This window comes from Microtus ochrogaster, chromosome 2, assembly GCF_000317375.1.
Source record: "Microtus ochrogaster isolate Prairie Vole_2 chromosome 2, MicOch1.0, whole genome shotgun sequence".
Lineage (NCBI taxonomy): Eukaryota > Metazoa > Chordata > Mammalia > Rodentia > Cricetidae > Microtus > Microtus ochrogaster.
Window position 1 is genome coordinate 62,907,451 of NC_022010.1, and position 7,335 is coordinate 62,914,785.

The following is a 7,335-nucleotide window of genomic DNA, read 5'->3' on the forward strand; positions in this document are numbered from 1 at the left end:
GAAGGAGGGAGAAGATGAATAAGGAAGTCAGGACCACGAGGGGTTGGTTCACCCACTGAGACAGTGTGCCTATTCTAATGGGAGCTCACCAAATCCAGCTGGACAGGGACTGAATGAGCATGTGATCAAACTGGATTCTTTGAATGTGGCTGACAATAGAGACTGACTGAGAAGCCATTGATAAAGGCATTGGGATTTGTTTCTACTGCATGTAATGGCTTTTTAACACACATTGTTAAGACACCATCTATGCTGATTTTAGTGTCGAACACATATGTCAGTATGAATTAAACACTGTTTAGTAATATTTAGAAATATTTTATTTACTTTCAAATAGAAAGACTTTTGCTGCATATATTTTCTCAAAATGTAATGGTCACAGTTTGGTGAACAAATTTTATTGTTAATTGATAATATATTATCTTCCATAGTGGTGATTTATAATCCATTATTGATTCCTGGTGCACTGTCCATGAATACATACATACATAATGAATAAGGGGCATTAAAATGTTAAACTTAGTAGATAAGTATAAGAGTCTTTCGCATGCTTATTCATTGTAAAGTTAAGTGAGCCATTAGTTGATATATGCAATCTTGATAATGATTAACTATATAATTTAAATTAAATTTATATTTTATCTGTGCTTTTAAAATTAATGTCAATTTGAGGCTGGAGATATGGCTTAGCAGGTAAAAACAATGACTGCTCTTCTAGAAGATGTAGGTTCAATTACCAGCATCCACAGAGTAGCTCACAACCATCTGTAACTGGAATTTTAGGGGCTCCAACTTCTCCTTCTGGCCTTCACAGGTACCCAGAATGCACACAGTGTACAGTCTTATAGGAAATCAAAAAAACCCATGTTCATAAAATAAATAAATAAAAATTAAGAAATGAATATAAATTTCTTAGTTTGGCTACTAAAAAGCAGAGATGCAACAGTGAATAAATATATGGCCCCAAACTATTGGAGAATGTACTACTTAGTATTTTTTCTGTTAAAGGTACATAGTATTAAACTGATTGCTAATGACTTATACTCATGCTCACATATGAGTGCATCTCTTAGTCCTCTTCAGAGAAAGTTCTTCATACAGGAGATGGTGAATAACACCAAGACCACCAACCTGTCAACAAGCACAGAATATGAGATTGGATAATCTTTAGCCATAAATAGGACATCTATATCATTCATACTCTTTCCCCTAAACCTCAGGGTTAAGATCTCAGAAGAGGATACTGGAAAACAATAAGAGCAAGCTGTACTGGATGAATATAGGAAAAGTGCATTTCTTAGACTCAACATAGAAGTTGTTTATATGAACTCATAGCAGTTGTAAATGTGTACAGGACCTACACAAGCTCAAGTCAAACGCAAACCAGTATGGAGGCTGGAGGCACACAAAAAGTACCAGCCCTAGCTATGGTGCTGGTGCCATAAGACTAGAGGTCCTTCAGGGTACCTGCTTCACTGAAGAAGCTGCCAGACATTCTGCAGAACACAGAAGAAAGCAACTGATGAACTTTGTCATTACAAGGCAGGACAGATATTCAAATTTCCTGCTTTATGGAAAAGTTTGCTGGATACTATGAGCCTGTAGGTTGAAGATGGATGCTCCAACATTACAGAATAACTTTGGGTGAATTTTCCAGACAGCAAGATGTCTCTGTCAATTCTAGAACTTTGGAAATTGCTTACAATGCATTTCTTGCTTACATATGTAATATTATATCCTTCTGGGTCTTTGAAGAGTTGAAGACAGTTATAGTTCTCTTTAGTTACAATAAAAGATAAATTTGATTTAAAGCTTTAAACTCACAAAGATAGGATAAATAGAAATTTTTCTTAATTTGCCACATGTAAATAGATTACATATTGTATAACTCTTTTGTATATGTAACCTTACTTTGTTAAAGTTAAAACTTTCTTTTTTTAATTAGACAGAAAAGAGGAAATGATGTGGGATGTTGTAGTAAGGAACTGTTCATTCCTGGCTGTTCAGCTAGCTTAGACCCAAAATAATCACACAGAAACTGTATTAATTAGATCATTGATTGTTTCATTAGCTCTAACTTCTTACTGGCTAATCTCTTACATATTAATTTAACCCATCTCCATTAATCTGTGTATCGCCATGTGGCAGTGGCTTACTGGCAAAGTTTTGGCAGACTCTGGCTGCAACTCCATGGTATCTCCCTGACCCCACCCTCATTTTTCCCAGCACTCAGTCTAGGTTTCCTACCTACATAAGTTTTGCATTGCTATAGGTCCAAAGCAGTTTCTTTATTCATTAATGGCAATCACAGCACATAGAGGAGACCCACATCAGGATGTCCTTCTGTATATGTGTTGCTTTATTGGTTTATTGGTTATAAAGGTACTTCAGTCTATGGCAGGGCAGAATATAGCCAGGTGAGAAATCTAAAGAGAGACATAGAGAGAGAGAGAGAGAGAGAGAGAGAGAGAGAGAGAGAAAGAGAGAAGAAAGAGAGAGAGAGAGAGAGTGGGTAGCTGCCAAAGGAGAAAGACACTGCTGCCAAAACCTTATGTGGGGGGGTGCACAGCCTCATAGTGGAACACAGATTGATTAATAGAAATGAGTTAATTTAAGATGTAAGCATTAGTTAATAAGAAGCCTGAGCTAATAGGCCAAACAGTTAATATTGTTTCTGTGTCATCATTCTGGTCTAAGCAGTCAGGAAACAAACAAGCAGTTTCCACTTAAAAAACCAACTGATAGCTGCTGGGGAGAAGGAGAGTCTATTTTTCTTAAATGTGTGATATCGGTAAATTTACCAACCTATGGAAGCCCATACATTCAGGAATGTATGGACAACATAAATTTGATTCCTTGGGTAAATAGAGAGGGGATGTGAAGTTGGGTAGGGAGGTGAGAGTTGATATGGAAGTCATAGAAGAGGGGTGGACATGATTAAAATAAAGTGCATGAAATTCTAAGAGAATTAATAGATATCATTTATAGAATCGTCTTTTGCATGACTTCAATTGTCTCTGTTGACTTGTGCTTGTGATATCCTTTTAAGTAAGCCCAAATACAAAAAGCTAACCATCCTACATTTACTGTAACCTGAATGGTTGACTGCAAAATCTTCAATCTCATGTTTATAAGAAAGCACTAAAGAGTGGTGATGAGTATGTCAGTTGTGGTCTCGGAGGAGAATTTTTCTCAGGTCTGGATCAAAGTTTGTTTGAAGAGACTAGTGGAGTAACAGTGACCTTCTTCACAGACACTGACTTGGAGACGTATGGAAATGAATCTTTAATCCTGGCATCTTGTATTCAGCATAAGGAAACCCCTTACTCATGCTGGAAACTGTGAATTAAATTATTCATGGTATCCGTCCTTGTTATGTTTTACTCCTCAGAACCTCCCCTTCTGCAATCTGCCCCTTTAGGACAAGTGTCACCCAGTCTCAGCTTAGACCCAGAACTTGTGTTTGTCCATCGAGGACTTTGGATAAGTTCAACAAGGAGGAAAGTGAAGCCAAGTTCTGTTCATGCTTCTGATCACCTAGATAGGGTTTAAGATGCTTCCTTTGCCAAGAATGTGACAGCCTTCAAAATTCTGAAAGCAGACTTGCCAGCTGTCTGAGTGTTTGGCATCTACAACGTTAGGATTTCTTTCTAATGAACAAAACATAATATCACTTCTTCAGGCAATGTCAGGAAGTCTAATCAAGAGTTGACTGCGAGCCAGCGGTTGCCATCAGCTTGCTGATGTACCAGTAACAGAGGCTAAGAATATATTAACTATTCATTGCACTGGGTACTCTGAACCACTCACAGAAACTCTGTATCAAGTCAGTTCTGCCAGAATATCATCCCTGAGTGATAGTACCTTAGTTTCTTTCAGAAACACTTTCACAGGTGTATGATCTCATGTTAAAGTTCTAAGTTTCTGTAGAGGGCCAATGAGAGAAATGTCTTCTTACAGAACATTTCTTCATTCTTGAAAACTAGCATTTGGAGATACTGTTTATTTTTCAGCTTAAACTTTCTTGGACAAGACTCACAGGATAAAGACCTCTTTAATTATTATTAATTTTTGAAAAAGCATAATAGTGACTTACTATTCAAATTTGCATGCATTGGTTTCTGAAATATTGATAAGAACATTATTTTCATTTATGTTACAGGATACAAAGAAAGAAGCATGAGGAGAAAACAGAGCAATTTCATAAAATCTTTCCAATAAAGGACTCATAACTTATCAAGATCTCTACCAGTAAAATATTCCAAATCATGATTCAAATTTTAATACAAACCCCCTCCTATTCCATGCATTAGGATATAGAAGAATAATAACCAAAAGGAAGACAAATCCTCTCAGATCTGTACCCATCAACTTCCTTTACATAAACTTGATAAGGAGCTGAGGAATTCTCACTTAAAAGTAGCAATTTGAATTTTATTAACTCTACATCGTTTCAAGTCTTGACTTGGGACTTAAAATGAACCAGTCACTCAGTATCATTGTCTCTTTTTAAAGGTGGGAAAGATACCACACCTACATCTTACTATTGTGCCTGAAGTAATTTACTAAATTCCCTAGAATAGTAGTATATATATATATATATATATAAAGCTTAAGCATGAGGAACCATATATGCTGCATAGATGAAGTAATAGGCCATGCTGCTGCTGCTGATAAATGATGGTAATGATATCGCCATATGGCATGTACCTGAGGTCAACCCTCTTTGTTCAGTCTTTGTAGTTTAACTCATGAGCTTAGGATTTCAGCTGTTTGCTGGGGAAACACTTCTACTCAACGCCACATAGGGCCAGGCAGAAAGTATGAAAGCATCTTCAGATTTTGATTTTCAGGATGTACTTTAAAGTGTGGTATGTTTTCAATTTCTAATTCTAGAAAAGACAGATTAAACTTTCTTCTTTGGTAGCATGAGATCCTTGAGAGAGGGTTGAAGGGAAAGGGAATGGCAGGGAGGACAGCAAAGAAAAGTGTAGAACTCAATAAAAAAACAAACAAACACCAAAACAAACAAACAAAACTTTCTTCTTTGAGAATCTTACTACCTGAGAATGGAAAACGTCTTGGGGATAATAGGAACCAGGTTCTATTTTAGTTTGGGAGAAAAAAACGTTAACAGCGAGTCTTTGAAGTTTATGCATGGTCTACCTGGGATTATAAGGATGGATGACCATACAAGGACGTGAGCAGAATCCCCAAACCAAAGAGAACACAATGTATCTCTTGGAGCAGTGGTTCTCAGACATTTTGGTCTCATGACTCCTGATGTAAAAAACTGAGGAAATTATTTGAGTTTCCACGGCAAAGAAAAAAAAAATCACCAACTGGTGACATTACTTTCCTCTTTTTCCAAAATATTTTCATGTCTGGCTTAGTAGAATACAGCCAGATTAATGTATCAGCTTTTCGGTCTCTCTGTGGTGTAGGTTGCATTACTTGAATTTAACAAAGATATGGCAAGGCTACAAAAATAAGTGATTACAAAAAAGAGCCAGGAAGGTTTTGGAAGCAGTTTTACACAGTCCATTGCAGGTTACTCGGAAGCTCTACTAGTAACTACTTCTTAAAAGCAGTAACAACAAGGAAACTGAAACTATATGGGTCAAATTTCCACTCTATTAACACTGCATTAGAGTCTTCAGAGCATCTTTGCATATCCAGCCATGTTTGATTCTGTAACATGCATAAGCCATTTGGAAAATGTTGGTCCACTGAATTATGCAGTTCCTCCAAATGTTGAAACATTTTATTATACATTATTAAATAGTAACATTTGTTAATCTCATTAGAGAGGTCTGTATTGAGAAGCTGTCAAAATTGTAACTGATATAAATTTCCCAAAGATCTTGCTTTTGCTTGGAAACTCAGATTGTATTCTTGCCAACAAATGCTGTCAGTTGTTTCATTTTATTCAGCCTGGAGACTATGTCTACCAAATGCCAGTCTGAATAACTACCGTTTATAAATCTTTGCTTCCTTCAAGTAAACTAAATTATCTATAAACAAGGCAACTAACTTAGCTTGGAACTCAATTTTATAAGAAATTTTCTTTGAGACAACACTGAAACATTAATGTCAAAGTGATTAACATTTAAAATATTTGTCACCTGAAGTTGGCGACAAAACAAATGTGATAATTTTTTTCTGAATTGTGCAGACTTTCTTCAGTAAAACTGCTGTCCCATGCAGATATATTCAGTGGAATATATAGTGACTGCAAATTCAAATCAAAGTCAGTATTTCCGTATCTTTAAACATTTGTTATTTATTTGTGTTGAAACACACAAAATCTTTTCTGCTTTTTTTAAACATATTATATGCTATTGTTACGTGCACTCTACTGAAGTTACCAGAACTTTTTTGCTACTTTCTAATAGCAACTTAATACCTGCAGATGAGTCTTTGTACACTTCCTGCTTGCTTATACTGTCTTTATCATCCAGATGCATTCTACTGCTAACTTTTGTATGTGACCTTTATATATTGCACATGTGAGTGATATCATGCAGGGACAGTCTCTTTGTACCTGTCATACTTCATTGTGCATAGTGATCCCCATGTTATTACAAATGAGGGGAGCTAATTTTTGATATAGCTAAAACCTATTCTATTGTGATTACATATCATATTTTCTTTATCCATAAATCAGTTAATGAACACTCTAACTTCATTGTGTTCTTTGTTTGTTTTCACTGTTTTGAAATCTCCTGCCATAAAAAGAGGAATACAAATATCTTTTGACATATTGTTTTCAGTTTCTTTGGATATAGAACCAGTAGTGGGATTGCTAGATAAGTCTAACAAGGGCTTCTACACTGTCTTCCACAATAAAGGTACAAACCTCACCATCATCAATGTGATTGTTGTTCACATCCCCACCTACACTAGTTCTCCCTGATCTTTTGGATAGTTGTCATTTTTGTTGGCATAAGGTAATATCTCACCAGTATTTTGAGTTCCACTTTACTGCAAATGGGTGATTGTAACATTTGTTCTTGGGATTGTGGGCTACTTGTCCTCCTTTGTGAATGTTCATTTTTATTTATTGTCCGTTATCATTAGCTATGGTTTTATTATTTTTTCTTTCTTGTTATTTCTTATATATTTTGAAAGTCAGCGTGGTGTCAGATAGACAATTACAAAATATTCTGAGGTAGATATATTTATTATGTTGATTGTTTCTTTTTCCATGAAAAAGGAAAACACAATGTATTGTTCTTAGAAATAAAGACTGCACTAACTTTGATAGATTCAGACAACCAAGTTTATTTCATGGGTTTGCAAAGTCTCTCTCCAGGTCAGCGGCAGCATTGTGAC